Below are 16,420 nucleotides of genomic sequence, written 5' to 3'. Positions count from 1 at the left end.
ATACAGAAAGAGAAAGAAAAAGTGTGGGGCAAGTTCCTGATTCCTGCTTCTCCAGTTCTTCCCCAAACTCCCCTGTTGAACCCTCTCTCAGCTCAGTTACAGATGACTGTAAATGAACTGGTTAGCTGTTGTTAGGTGGCCTGGCCACATTCTGTGAAAATCTGTGAGAGAGAGAATGCACAATGTATTTTCATAGGTTATTCCTGTCAATTAATTATCACATATTAACTTTATAATCTACCCTCAGATTTTGAAAGCCATTAATACAAGCTCAAAGGCATTACCTTCTTGGCTTTGACATTGTTATAACACCATTCATAAACATAAGATGTCCTGAAGCACAATTCAGACAACAGAGTATACTTTGCAGTGAGGTCAGTTTTAATGTAATTTTGTGGCTATTTTTAAAAAATAAATCTTTCTCTGTCTCAGTTGAAAGATGCACAATGTTCTACCCCATTCTGGTGAGGATGAAAACTTGATTGGCCTCAGATTCCCCCACTTCTGTCATCACCATACAGTCCTGATACTTGGTATGAGTGACATACTCCACTGAGATGGTCACTGAGTTTATTATTTCTGGTGAACCCAGCCTCATGGAGTTGGCATTCTTCCTCCGATGTGCTCTTCCAGAAGAAGGTGTAGCCACCACCTCGTTCACTGAAACTGAACAAATTTCTCCTGCTGTCGCATCTCACTCAGGGCAATAATGGCAATGATGTCCTGCCGGAATTTCCAGGTTATGGGAGAGGCTCAACGTTCAGGCCTCTCATTGCTGGGGTTCTCCATGAGAGTCCTGATGTTCCAGGTACCAAATGTCATCTTGATGCTTGTGTGACTCTTTCAAGGTGGGGTGGCTGTTACACAACAACATGGTCCTGAAGGAGCAAAGTCTTTGTCCAATGGCCACCGATTAACCAAGATTATTCCAACCCCTCTGTGGTCTGAGCTGCCATGCGCAGATGACAGTGTCTGTGCACAGAAGACAATCTCCAAAACACTTACAGAGACATGTAGGAGAATGGGCCTTCAACTAAACAGCTGAAAGACAAAGGTCCTTTACCAATCTGCTCCCTATGTACAATGCTGTCTGTGGAACATCGAGATTCACAGTGAACCACAGGACAATGTGAATCATTTCCCTTAGCTGCGGAATTTCCTGTCAAGGAAGGCAGAAATCAAAATGAAATTCAACAAAGTCTACAGTGTCAGAACCTTTGACTATCTGAGGAACAAGGTGTTTCATTACAAAAGACCTTGAACCTGACACCAAAGTAGCAGTTATTTCTATTAATTCATGAGATCTGGACAAGCATTTATTGCCTGTCCCTAATTATAGGGTCATGAAGATGTACAGCACAGAAACAGACCCTTCGGTCCAACTCGTCCTTGCTGACCAGATATCCTAAATTAATCTAGTCCCATTTGCTAGCACTTGGCCCATATCCCTCTAAACCCTTCCTCTTCATATACCCATCCAGACGTCTTTTAAATGTTATAATTGTACCAGCCTCCACCACTTCCTCTGGCAGCTCATTCCATACTCGTACCACTCTTTGCATGAAAATGTTGCCCCTTCGGTCCCTTTTAAATCTTTCTCCTCTCAGTGCTTTACTATCATTTTTGTATCGCACTGTGACATCTACAACTGCGATCTTCTGGTCTTTTCTAAATATGAGATCGGGCTTCCATAGAGAACTGTCTTTGGCAAACAGCCTGGGCTCCACATACGACGTCCAGCCATACTTACTGACTTGTTTCTGCAACTGGTCAGCGATATGGCGTTTTATGCGAGCATTTTTCACGAATGGGCAGCTTCCTGAGATGTGTGATAAGGTCTCGTTTGCCATCTCACACCTTCGGCATAGTTTGTTTCGATTTGGCCTTCCTCTAGATAATGTGGTTCTTGTCAGGTACAGGTTACACCGCAAGAGCATGCTGTTTATGAATCGAGAGGATTTTTGTTGTACTCCAGCTTTTGTCCAAGAATTAGAGATCTTGTCATCTCTAAAGTACTGGATGCCTGCCCCTTGGCATTCCAGCTTTTGCCATTTTTCGAATTCCCATTCCCTCCAGCCAGCATACCTATTGGGTAGCTTTGGTCGCCCCGCGTTCGCCTCCTGGAGTGCAGGCATGATGTCTTGGATGGCGGTCATTGGGTCGATTTCCCCTTCGCCGCTGCTGCGGTTACTGGGTTGGAAATTTTCAATTTCCTTGAGGACCTTGAGCTTGCGCGGTCCCGCAACGGTCTCTGTGTTGCTCTCTCCTTTATATTGAAAGGACGCCTGGCCTTGTCTATTTACTCTATCCTTGCCCCTCATGATTTTCTAAACCTCTCAGCCTCTGATGCTCCAGGGAACATAGCCCCAGCCAATTCAGCCTCTCCCTATAGCTCAAACCCTCCAACCCTGGCAACATCTTTATAAATCTTTCTGAACCATTTCAAGTTGAATAACACCTTTTCTATAGCAGAGAGACCTGAACTGAACAAGGTATTCCAAAAAGTGGCCTCACCCAAAAGCAAATTGCTATGGATTTGGAGTCACATGTAGGCCAGACCAAGTAAGGCTGGCAGATTTCCTTCCCTAAATGGCATCAGTGAATCAGATTTACAATTCCCACTCCAGCTGAAGTCACCAGGAAGATCCTGCCTTTCAACCTTGCCCCACACCTGAGACATGGTGACCCTTGGGATAAACTCACCACCAGCTGTCTCTACACACTTAAGTCACCCCTCAAAAACATCAATCAAATTTGTCCAGCATGTCCTTCTGACAAAGCTATGCTGACTGTCCCTGATCAATCCTTGTCTCTCCAAATGGAGATTAATTATCTCCTTCAGAATTTTCTCCAATACTTTCCTACCAGTGATGTGAGATTCTTTGCTCCATAATTCCCTCGGTTATCTCAACCACCCTTCTGGAAAAATGGAACCATTTTAACTGTCGTCTAGCCTCAGGCACCTCCCATGTGGCCAGACAGCATAATAATCTAGCTGACGTCAAGCCACAGAAGCATGATGTCATTGCATTTGCATTCTGTAAATTTATTTTGCCCTAATGCTCAGGTTGATTTTTTTTTAGTTTACCACCCCCCTGTCTAGACCATTTACCCCTTTTCAGGCCCTTCACATAGACTCCCAGATACATCATGGGAGTGGTGTAATGGATCTCTATTCCTTCCTTCCCATTGTATTATCTTGTTGAAATCACTAGCTCCCCACGTAATGAACTGACACTCTGTAAAAACCATGTAAGGTGCTATGCTATAAATTGCCCTAAACAAGCATTCAAGGAACTAAAGAATACCTTTTTAAAAATGCATGGAAGACTCAGGACTAGGAATTTGACAGCGGACCACATCTGTTCAGATTCACGTGGGAATTATGTGAATTTTGTATTCACATCCTATCTGAATAATCACAGCATTGGGCAAAACAAGCCCTGCATTTCCCTGTATCTTCCTCAAAGAGGGGCCATTGGAGGCACTGTTTCAATTCTACTGGGTTGTCACAAATGGCAAACTGCAGATGAGACCCAATCCAGGACCCATTCTCCAAAGTATTGACTAGGCCATCTTGCTGAAGCTATAGAAGTCAGACCATGACCTTAAATTGTATACCTCTTGACCTATGTGGTTTTATGTATTATGGCTGAAGAGAACTCTTTTTGGACTACAGTTCAGTATTGAAAAGAGCCAAAACTGATGCATTTTTATCCAAGTAAAAGTATGTCTTTTGTTTCCTTCTACCAGTGTATCTAAACTTACATAATTTTCACTTGGTTTCTTGGTCTTGTCAAAGAAAGACATTCCCACATCATTGATATGGGAATGGATTTCATGGATCTTGCATCTTTTTAGGGCTTCTCTTGTGACCTTATTATTTCGAAACCTCATGTTGACATAGCTTGGAAAGAATCTTCATCTCTAAAAGTGACATTCAGCCTCTTTGGCAGAGTAACTGTGATGTAGAAGGTTCTGAACTGCCCTCTGCAATGACTGAGCAAGGCAATGAGGGAAATATTGACCTAGCTGGCAATGGCCACATCCTGTTAATGAATAATTTTTTAAACATCATGTCTGGATTATCCCTGCAATAATTATAGTTAGGCTTGGGCAATTGATGCCCTCCCCCTCCTTTTTCACAGCAACCTCTCTCCTTTTAAACATAACATACTTCACTGTGTTGGCTGTTTTTGTCACTCTGAATCACCGGTTAATCTTACTTCCTGACCTCGGCTTGTCTGGTTGGTTGAAATACCTTTGTTATTTTATGTCACTTCTTGAAAGAAAATGGTTTGACCATGCTTCATCTAAACCTCCAATAACAATTCTAGCCCTATTTAGTTCTTCTGTGAGATTATCTGCACGTCAGCACAGATCATTAATCAGAGAAAGAGTGAATTACTGCAGATGCTGGAATCTGAACTGAAAACAAAAAAATGCTGGAAATCATAGTGGGTCAGGCAGCACCTATGAGGAGAGAGCGAGAGAGAGAGACAGCAAGCAAATATTTCGAGTCCAGATGACTCTTTATCAGAATATTAGAGAATTAGGCCCAGTTTCTGGATTTAACAAGCATTTCTGTTCACTTAAAACAAATAGATTCTAGCTCAGATAAATAATTATGAACTGTTGACAGATAACTCTTATTGGTTATAACTCTAACTCCCTTCTAAACCGCCCACACAGATATACGTACAGACAGAGACAAAAAAGGGGGTGTTCTGGGCGGAGGGAAAGACTCAGAAGGCTGTTCAATGGTTCCTGTCCCATGATCGTTTTAGCTTGTCACGACTTGCTGCTCCTCAATCTCCTTTTTCAGGTCCTTGCACTTGTTTGCAGGAGACAGATGTAACTGGTTCACAACTGTTAATGTTTCTGACTTATTGGTTAAGAACCACAGCTTTCAGTAACGGGTGAGGGAAGAATAAACTGGCTTTCTTCAGGCTTGAGGTGGATTTTACCGGGGAGAAAAGGGACGGCTCCTTCCCTTTAGGGGTCTGATGGCTTCTCCCTCAAACATTCATGTCCACAAGATGCGTTTTTCGAAAAAAGCAAATCATTCACAGAATATAAGCACTGTTAGCTTGGCTTACAATTATTATCCAGAGAGTAGATAAAAATCAACCACTTTGCTGTGGGTCTGGAGACACAAACCAGATTAGGATGGCAGATTTCCTTCTCTGAAGGACATTAGTGAAGTAGATGGATTTTTATGACAATTGACAACCAGAGACAAAAAAAGGTGTGTTCTGGGTGGAGGGAAAGATTGGGAAGGCTGTTCAATGGTCCCTGGTTACACAGTTGGCATTAGGGTAGCTTTATTTTTATTGAATTCAAATTTTGTCATCTGTAATGGTGGGATTTGAACCTTTGTCTCCAGAACTTGGGGTTCTGGGTTGCTTGCACATAAAAACTGCCTCTCCCTCGTCAGCTGCCTGTGGGCAAAAGGCCTTTGTCACTAACAGCTGATCACCATATCACAGACCAATCAGCTACTTGTTGCCAGGTGAAACTCCCTTCGTAAACATCCTTGGCTCCAGTCCACCTGTAATTAGACCCCCTCCCCCCACACCCAAACCATAGTCTTTGAACAAACCACTGAGCAAACAGCAATTACATTGAGTGTCAGAAGGTAACTTGTTTTTAAAAAGGTGGAAATCCTTCAACAATCATTGGTGTTGAAAACATTTCAGTCCCATTTCCAAATTCAGTCCACAATCAAAAGTATATTAAAAAATACAGTCTTTACAACACAAAGGCACACCTTTCCTGGATTGACCAAGTCCTCACCTCAGTAAAACTCCTAGGTTTTCTAACAGTCAGGGAAACCTGGTCAAGGCATGTTAACATTGAAAAGCTGAACAGCAATGAGGCAGAAAACATCAATAACTCTAACAATGCTGTCCAGCTGATTCTCAGTCTCAGCGAAAGCTCTTCCTGGATTGTGTTTAGAAACTGGCAAAAAAATCCTCAAAAGCATGGAACCCAAAGTCTGTTACAGACCTATAAAGTTATCTTCAAATTACCCTGTTCAGGGATGTTACTACAGACCTCTGGAGCATTGAATGCAGACCTCCTGGCACAAAGGCAGGGACACTACCACTGTACCCTCCGAGCCCCTGACACTGTGTCGTACCTAAAAGGTACTCCAAAACGCTTCACTTGCTGAATGACCCTTTAGCCATGCTTCAGGACCCAGCTACAACAGAAAGCCAGATCTTAAGGGTGTGACTACGAATGAACTCATCACTTGCTCAAATGTTCCGTAAATTCGGAATCCTGGTGTCGGATCAACTGGTCAGGCCGAACCTTTCTAAAGGAAACCTTCCAGAGCGCACAGAATATTTGCCGCCTTGTAGCTTTCCTCCTCCTCCTTATCCTGATCACGTAAAAATGCAGACAATTGAATTTTGAATTCATTATTCAATTTAATTAGCGGGACTTTCATGAGCTGAAATAGTTTTATAAAGGAAACCAAAAAACTGGCCTAAAATTGTCACAGATGTCACTTGACCACAACTGGCCAAGTTTCAACGTGGAGGAGATAACAGCTGAATTGAAATGAACATTTTATTCGAAACAAAGAATCCAGTCAACTCCTCTGAGTGAATGACAGGGACATGAAAAGACTTAACTCTTGTTTTTATGTTACACCTTATGTGAATGCCTGCACATTGGAGATGAAAACACTGACCTCCAGCACAGAAACGCACAGACCAGCTTGCATTTCAAGAAATCCAGAAGAAAAGTCATATTGGACTCAAAATGTTTCTCTCTCCACAGATGCTATCAGACCTCAAGCACTTTCTGTTTTTATTTATATTTCAAACAGCTGCATTTGGGAGAGAGTGAGAAGGCTTTTGCCTGCAGAACTTAAACCAGCTAGACAAGACTCTCTGTCTCTCGAGAAGAAAAAATACCCAGTTAAAACAGGGATGAATAAGAAACATCAGACCATTGCTCATGATTCCAGGCCCCAATAACTAACTGTACTCTCCCATTAAAAACTTACACCACAAAAGCACCCTAAGTACCTTAAACTCTATGCTCTTTTCATGATTATTTTTGTTCTGTACACTACCCCTTTTTAACTTAATATCTGTGTATGAGTAAGTTTGACATTGCATCTTTATTATTTACTATCTATAAATCCCAAGAACAAAGTTGTTTTTTCATGGAAAACCTTTTGGTCCTTAGCGGTACAATGGAAATTAGGTAACTCCATTTTAATTAGCAAGAGAAACAGCCTTGTGCTAGAAAGAACACAATATCGTTTCAGCCAAATGAGGAATGAAGACAGGAATGGATTCACCCTCCTCACCAATGGTAACGTTCCAAAATGCTACACAGGAAGTGACAAAGGGTGTAGGGTGCAGTCAGAAAGTAGTGAAACAGATCTCCATTTGCAATAGAAACCAAATTCTCCTCTTGTAAATCCCTTCGAGCATGGAACACACTCCTTTTGCGAACTTGATAAAAGCCAACATGTGTTTTGGCTAATTGCATGCAATGTAGTATCTTTTTTAAATTAAGAAGACAAGGATTCCATGGAAGTGAATGGGACAACACGGTGGCTCAGTGGTTAGCACTGCTGCCTCATAGCACCAGGGACCTGGGTTCAATTCCAGCCTCGGGTGACCGTGTGTAGAGTTTGCACATCCTCCCTGTATCTGTGTGGATTTCCTCTGGGTGCTCTGGTTTCCTCCCACAAGTCCAAAGATGTGCAGGTTAGGTTGGTTGGCCAAGCTAAATTGCCCATAGTGTTCAGGAATGTAGGTTAGGCGCATTAGTTAGGGGAAATATAGAGTAATAGGGTAGGGGAATGAGTCTGGGTGGGTTACTCTTCAGAGGGTTGGTATGGACTTGTTGGGCCGAAAGGCTTGTTTCCACACTGTAGGGATTGTACGATTCCAAATATCAGTGAAGTCCATTTTTTAAAAGTGTGTTTAAAACCGAAACCCACAACCCTTCATTCCAATATTTCATTCAGGACTTACCTTGAAACCAACTTTCAAGGAAAGACAGCTAAATTAAGACTTTGTGTACATTCTTTAATAAACAGGAAGCCAGAATACTGCACATTATATCAGAGACCAAGAGTGTTTTATAGGAAAGGATTACCATGTATAAATATAGAAATTTCTACAACAGCCAGGCCTTACGATTCCAAGTTGCTGTGTGAAAACAATTTGCTACATGCCACAAAAACAGTTTATGTTGTCAGAAGAGGTCTCAGAGAAACAACACTAAGAGAAATCTGACCTCTATACCACTGAACCCTATTTGAACCCACTTCCTGCCATCACTGCAATCAAGTTGGAGAGTCAAGCCTCCCCAATTCTCATAAAACACAAGAATCCAATGATAATATCAATAAAATACATTTACATTGCAGATATAGAGTCAATAGACCCTTCGGCTCAAGTCATCCATACTGACCAAGTTTCCTGAACAAAACTAGTCCCATTTCCCTGCATTTGGTTCTTAATCCCTCTAAGCATTTCCTATACCTGTACCTGTCCAGATGTCTTTTAAATGTTGTAATTATACTCACCTCGACCACTTCCTCTGGCAGCTTGTTCCATATATGCACCCCTCTCTGTGTGAAAAAGTTGCCCTTGAGAACCCTTTTAAATTTTCCTCCTCTCACCTTAAACCTATGTCCTACAGTTTTGGACTCCTCTACCTTGGGGAGAGACCTTGCCTGTTTACCTTATCTATGCCCCTCTATAAAGTCACCCATCAATCTCCTTTGCTCTAGGAAAGGAATGTTCCCAGCCTATCCTTATAACTCAAACCATCCAGCTTTGGTAGCATCCTGGTAAATCGTTTTTGCACCCTTTCCAGTTTAATTACATCCTTTCTATAGCAGGGTGCCCAGAATTGTACTCCATACTCTAAATGTGGCCTTACCAATGTTGATTACAGCTGTAATATGACATCCTGAGTCTTGTACTCAATGCTCTGACCAATGAAGGCAGGTGTATCAAATACTTTCTTCACCACCCTATCTACCTGTGATGCCACTTTCAAGGAACTATTTACCTGTACCCCTAGGTTTCTCTGTTTGACAATGCTCCTTAGGGCCCTACCATTAACTGTGTAAGTATTAGGAGACAGTGAGGTCTGCAGTTGCTGGAGATCAGAGTTGAGAGAATGTTGCTGGAAAAGCACAGAGGGTCAAGCAGCATCCAAGGAGCAGGAAAATCGATGTTTCGGGCCAGAGCCCTTCATCAGGAAAGGTGTAAGTATTACCAAAGTGCACACCTCTAATTTATCTGAATTAAACTCCACCTGCCATTCCTAAGCCCACTGGCCCAGTTCATCAAGATCCCACTGTACTCTTAGATAACCTTCTTCACTGTACACGATATCACCAATTTAGGTGTCATCCACAACCTTACTAACTATGCCTTCTATATAGTTATCTGAATTGTTTGTATAAATAATGAATAGCAGTGGACCCAGCACCAATCCTTGCGGCGCACCACTGGTCACATATCCTAGTCTATTGAAATATTTGAAGATTCGTCACAAAAATATGATCAACCATAATTTGTCACCACGCAACAAAAGGAGATGTAATGGCAGATGACCAAAATCAATTTCTTAAGAGTGCCAGCAAGACAGGAAGAGAGTTAAGGAGTGAATTCCAAACTTCATGTAAGGTCAGCGATTGGGAGTGGAGTGGCAAGGAATTTGAAACTGAATTGAGAATTTTAAGATTGAAGATTTGTTTATAAGGGGCTGACAATATTGATGGATAAACAGGACTTGGTATGAAAACAAGCAAGAGTTATTGGATGACCTCACAATTAAGGAGGGTAGGATTTGGAGGCCCACCACAGGTGTACTTTGGGTTAGGTCAATGTCAGTTGTTGAAAACCCCATCAGGTTCATTAATGCCTCTTAGGGAAAAGAATCTGCTACCCTTACCTGGTCTGGCCTATACGTGACTTCACACCACAACAATACAGTTGACTCTTAACTGCCCTCTGAAATGGTCTAGAGTTCGAAGCCAACCAGGAATGGGCAACAAATACTGGCCGTGCTAGTGATGTCCACATCCCATACAGGATTATATATATTTTTAAAAACCTTTGTGCAAACATCAAAAAGAGTTATTCCTTTTACCCTGACAGTACTCCTGCAGACATTTAACCCTCAGCGACGAGTCACCCATAACACTGTGCCAGACTTTCTCACTCTGCTGACAAGCGATAACCAATTTCCCTCAAGCAAATTTCTGTGCATTCACCAGATGCTATTTTTGTCAGTTAATATCCTTCCCTGAGAGACTTAAAACAAGCAATTAATTCACTATGATGTAAGTGGGGTTAGATATATGCACATCTTCAAATGATTTGTCGGATGCTTTCCTCACTGACACCCTCCTGACATTCTGCTTCTGGAGCTTTCTCCTCACTGTACTCTAAGGAGCTTGGGTCTTCTCCCCATCCCTGACTGTGTGGAGACTGCTACTAAAAGCATCTCTACCACTGTGGGCCTCTTCTCCCACACCAGCCTGCTTCTGGCTCCATCTCCCTCTCTCTTGCAAGAGAGATCACAAAACTCAAATCAGCAAACGGTCACAAATATTTCTCTAGCTGACTTGCTGGTCATTTAGTTGATATCACAAGACTTTTTGTAAAAGCTACATTGAACTCAATTTTCAAAATGACTTTCTGACCTTAAAACTGGTCACATTTTCACAGAACTAAAATTTCAAAATCAATTTTCCTCCACTTTAGAACTCAAGTTCTCAAAATAAGCAGAATAATATCTAATGTTCTGCAGATCACCTCTCATCTCACAGCCCAGTACTGATGGGAATCATACTGCAGATAGTTTATCCATCTCTGGATGGATAAAATCAGAATTTTGATTTTATCCATCCAGAGATTTAGGAGTTAATTCAATTTTGGAAATAACAATAAACTTCTAATATAATGAAAAATGCCTGGACCAGTTGAAAATGCCAATTAAATGTAATTAACTCTCACAAACTTTGTAACATGCTACAGGGGGGGGAAGCAATCATTATCCTAAAGTCACAAACAAAAACAGGATCTGTTGGGTGAAACTCAGCAGGTCTGGCAGCACCTTTATAGAGCGAGAGAGAGAGAGACAGAGACAGAGACACAGTTAATGCTTTGATAGTCCAATAGCCCTCCTTGACAACTGTTCAGCAGGATTTCTTCCAGCTGGGTGTACTTGGAAGGGATGTCACAGTGAGTTAAGCACTCAAAAAAACCTGAAAAGTTTTGCAGATGATGGAAATCTGAACTAAAAACAGAAATTGCCAGAGAAACTTAGAAGGTCTGGCAGCAAATCTTCTTTTCACAATGAACCAGGAAACAATCAGACGTGCCTGTGGAACAAACAGTTTTGTTAGATTAGATTACTTTACAGTGTGGAAACAGGCCCTTCGGCCCAACAAGTCCACACCGACCCACCGAAGCACAATCCACCCAGACCCATTCCCCTACATTTACCCCTTCATCTAACACTACGGGCAATTTAGCATGGCCAATTCACCTCACCTGTACATTTTTGGACTGTGGGAGGAAACCGGAGCAAACCCACGCAGACACGGGGAGAATGTGCAAACTCCACACAGTCAGTCGCCTGAGGGAGGAGTTGAACCCGGGTCTCTGGTGCTGTGAGGCAGCAGTGCTAACCACTGTGCCCACCGTGCCGCCACTTTGATTTATCCCTTCCTCTGTTTGTTCGCCTATCTTTTGTGTGAATGGCGTTGAAAACCAAGGCTAAATCATATACATCAATTAGATTACTTTGTTGTTTTATTTTGATCTGCTAAAGTTACAACATTATTAATAAATAGTCAACTATTTAAGCTACAAATTCGGTGTTTAGAATTTATTATTCACAAAGTCTGTGATTAGTTATTGAAGAAGTATGGTTAGAAGCCATTAGGGTCAACTTTGTGGGTCATTGAAGGTATTAATTTTACTATGTTGTGAATATAGAGGTAGGAAGGCCGATTTGATTCAACTGCCTGACTTCATGTCGTAACACAGTGAAGCAGGAATACATATCTAAGAGGAGGGGCTTGAAGGGGAACTTGCAGGTCTGGTGTTCCGATGTATCTGCTCCCTTTGTCCTTCTACATGGAAATGGTCATGGGTTTGGAAGGTACTGTCTGAAGTTCTTTGATGAATTTCTGCTGTGGATCTTGTACCTAGTACACACTGCTGTTACTGAGTGTTGGTGGTGGAGGAAGTGAATGTTTGTGGATGTGGTGCTAATCAAGATGGCTGCTTTATCCTGGTAGTGTGTTGTTCGAGCTGCACCCATCCAGGCAAGTGGGGCATATTTCATCATGACTTGTGCCTCGAAGATACTGGAAATGCCTTAGAGTTTGGGAGGTGCATTATATGTTTCAGAATTCCTCCCCTCTGTTCCACTCTTATAGTCAAGGTATTTATGTGGTGAGTCCAATTCATTTCCTCCTCAATTGTATGCCTCTCAGGATGTTGATAGTGGGGGATTCAGTGATTGTGATGCCATTGAATGTCAAGGAGCAATGGTTTGATTCTTTCTCTTATGGTTGCAAATGATGTTTGCCACTTACCATCCTAAGACTTGATATTATTTGGGATCTTGCTACATAACAACATGGACTGCTTCAGTACCTGAGCAGTTGCAAATAGTACTGAACATTGCGCAATCATCAGTGAACATTCCCACTTCTGACCTCATGATGGAGGGAAGGTCATTGATGAAGTAATTGTAGATGCTTGGGCCTAGGACACTACCTTGAGGAACTCCTGCAAAGATGTTCTGGACCTGAGATGGCTGACCTCCAACAACCATAACCATCTTCTTAAGTGCCAGGTATGACTCCAACTAGAATTTGCTCCCCTGTACCCATTGATTGCAGTTTTGCCAGGGCTCCTTGATGCCACACTTGGTCAAATGCAGCCCTGATGTCAAGGGCTGTCACTCTCACATCACCTCTGGAATTCAGCTCTTTTGTCCATGTTTGAACTGAGGCTGTATTGAGGTCAGGAGCTGAGTGACCCTGGCAGAGCCCAAACTGGGCATCACTGAGCAGAATTCTTGCTGAATAAGTAAAATTTATAAATGTAATAGCAGATGGGGGTATGAATAGACAGGCTAAATTTGTCCTGCTCTTGTGTGTAGAGGTCAATTTTCCACACTACCAAATCAATGCAAGTACTATAGCTGTACTGGATCAGCTTGACTACAGACACAACCAGTTCTAGAGCACAGATCCTCAGTCACGTTGTTGAAGTGTTGTCAGGAGCTGAAGCCTTTGTAGTATCCAGCACTTTCAGCCATCTCTTAGAGCCATAGAGATGCACATCATGGAAACAGATCGTTCGGGCCAACACGTCCATGCCGACTAGATAGCCTAACCTAATCGAGTACCATTTGCTAGCACATGGCCCATATCCCTCTCAACCCTTCCTATTCATATACCCATCCAGATGCCTTATAAATGCTGCAATTGTACCAGTCTCCACTACTTCCTCTGGCAGCTCATTCTATACATGCACAATCCTCTGCATGAAAAAGTTGCCCCTTAGGTCTTTTTTATATCTTTCCCCTCTCACCCTAAATCTATGCCCTCTAGTTCTGGACTCTTCAAATTTGAAAAAGAAATCTGATTTAATTGAATTGCTTGTGAGAATGTTCAGACTTCTCTTTAACTCATCACATCTTTCATTTGGTGAAGGTATGGAACTGATCCATAAAGATCAAGGAGGTTCCAGATTTGACTCCCTAGCATCCACCCTAGTGGGACAAGGCACTAAAACAAACAGCACACAAATATCTATCCTCCCATTATTAGACTTCCGGCTTCAATTAACCCACTACCATTTAGTTTCTCTGAAGTTCAACACCACCTTCAGCTTGTTTGAAGTGTTAGGGAATATCTGGCACTCAGACAGCTGTATGGCGCCTTGCGTAGAGACTTTCATCTAACCCCGTTCTGCAAATTCTGAATTCATGATAATAGAAAGTTATCATAGAGTCACAGAGTCATGCAACAGAGATAAGGCCCATTGAATTTGCACCAACCTCCCTACACTCATCTCGCATTCCAGCTCGTGGCCTTGAAAGTTACAACATTTCAAGAGCTCTTCCAAGATGCCGCCGAGTAGGACCTTTCAGCTAGAGCTTGTCCACTCTGTCCATTTCTTTACTTTCTCTTTTTCCCTTCTGTGCTTTTTGATCTTCTTTCTTCTCAGCGATGTCCTGAACACTCAGCCTCAGCATGTACTTGACTTCCTGGTGTCAGCATGGACTCAGACTCCTTGCCTCTGCACAGACACAGTCTTGCAGTCTTTTGGCCTGGTGTCACAGTCTCTCAGCAGCCTGGAGTGGCCTCAGCTTGGACTGCTCACCTTAAGGTTATTCCAGAACAGTCTTCCAGCCTTGAGGTAAAGCCCAGCACTGTCTGGAGTCAAAGCTCTGCGTGGGTTGGAAGGACTGTTATTTTTAACATTATATTTATTTATTTTTGTAATTTATTACTGTGATCTGTAACACTGGACTTTCTATTTCTTTATTTTTCTAACTTTTTTTCCCTAAGAATTTGTACTGAAGAATCTGTACCTAAGATGGCACTATCAGTGGCGACTTGCATATATTTCACTGTGCTCATGTGACAATAAAATAAATTCTAATTCATGTGGAATGAAATGAATTGGCTAAAGGCTGGTATCTGTGATGCTGGGAATCTCGTGAGGAGGTTGTGACAGATCATCCACTTGGTATTTCTGCCTGATTTTAAATGGGTACAGCATTTAAAAAATCATTTGTAGGTAGAAATGGTACCAACTCCAGACTGTAAGAGTTAAAAATTTTCCATGCTCCAACTGCACATCTTTATGACATCTAGGTTCAATATAATGATAAACATTAACTTGTCTCTTTTTCTCTAGAGAGAAAATAATCAGTATTGCCAATTCCACCCACTTAGGCAGAAGTGGGTACTGCAAATGCTGGAGATTAGATTCAAGATTAGAGTGGTGCTGGAAAAGCACAACAGGTCAGGCAGCATCCGAGGAGCAGGAAAATCGACGTTTCGGGCAAAAGCCCTTCATCAGGAATTTCCTGATGAAGGGCTTTTGCCTGAAATGTCAATTTTCAAATTCTACCCACCTGTCAATCCAAAATTCTTTTCGTATTGAACATCAGTTCAGCCCCGTCAAGACCCTCATGATGATGGCAACAGAGTTGCAGTTTGACTGTGAGTGAACAATGAGATTTGCACAATCACAGCCATTGATGCCTTAACATGAAGTATTTCAATCCAGTTGAAAGTTTTTTTGATAGTTTATGTATCTTTACCATGAGGAAGAATGGGTAGAATCTTAAAGGGGCATGAATGATGTTGGCTTTGGGGACATTTGGGGCAGAGTCACATGGGAACTCAGGCAAGGTATTTTCTGACCGATCTGACAAACATCAAGGAGGCAGCAGTGAGTCACCTGGTGAGGGGGATTATTACTTGTCAACAACATCATGAAGGGCACATTCTCACCTCACTCATGTGCAGTCTCCTCTCCTACCTCCAAGTGAGGAAACTTGAGGCTGTGAACTCTCAACATGGAAACCAGATCAGAAGCCGGGAGATTTCAGCTCAACGCTTGCTCCAATGGATCTCCCTGTTGGACACTAGGCACCAACATCCAGGGACACACCCCATGAGCACTGGCCACATGCATGGATGTTGGCATCCAACTCATGCCAGCCCTTAAGAACCCTCTTGGTACCTCTCCAATCAAGTGCAGCATGCTTCTGAACTCAGGCTGCAACAACAAACATCACTGTAATGCTTCAGCATGGACACTGTGCACTCAGGGAAATGCACCAAGCTCGCTGCCTGAACCAGGACGTATCTCCAGCCTGTTGTCTGCTGTCATAGCGGTCATTCACATTATGTCACCCATGCATTGCCACAACAGAAATTGCTGAGAAAACAATGTTTTGAAGAAGGGTCGCTGGACCTGAAATATTAACTCTGCTTTCTCTCCACACGTTGCCAGACCTGCTTTGTTTCTCCAGCGATTTCTGATTTTGTTTCTGATTTTCATCTTCTGCAGGTCTTTGGGTTTTTTTTTTTGCCAAGAAGCTCATCATTGGCATTAGCACTCCTCGGGTTAATTCAATGGAGATAGCCTTTGCCCAGCAGATCCTGGCATAGCAAGTCAACAACAGACACCAGTCCAAGAGGCTTGGACACAATCAGTCAGCTGCTTAGGGTGGTCAGAATCAGGGTCCTCTCTACATAAGGGGCACGGAGCTGAATGTAAGGCAGCCCACCACCCACCCCCCCTTGACACTTTCTGCCCTTTTTAGGCTGTTTTTCTCCTGGGATAAGAGAATAATGAAGGGAGATGGAAGTGAGTGGCACATC

The 16,420-nt window shown here is 42.5% G+C and overlaps 1 long non-coding RNA gene across 1 annotated transcript in view; it reads left to right on the top strand.

Annotated features, from left to right (window-relative positions):
• Positions 1-15,035, top strand: part of LOC122561341 (uncharacterized) — a 69,680-nt gene extending 54,645 nt beyond the window's left edge. Inside the window, exon 3 of the long non-coding RNA XR_015760868.1 lies at positions 14,943-15,035. This is a non-coding gene — a long non-coding RNA (uncharacterized LOC122561341). The remainder of the gene's footprint in view (positions 1-14,942) is intronic.
• The last annotated feature ends 1,385 nt before the right edge of the window (positions 15,036-16,420 follow it).

The sequence above is a fragment of the Chiloscyllium plagiosum genome, unplaced genomic scaffold (genome assembly GCF_037043375.1).
Source record: "Chiloscyllium plagiosum isolate Xiang-an unplaced genomic scaffold, Cpla_swu_hap1 HiC_scaffold_22, whole genome shotgun sequence".
Classification (NCBI taxonomy): Eukaryota; Metazoa; Chordata; class Chondrichthyes; order Orectolobiformes; family Hemiscylliidae; genus Chiloscyllium; species Chiloscyllium plagiosum.
Note: the sequence above shows the minus strand (reverse complement) of the source record. Positions and strands in the feature narration are given on the sequence as shown.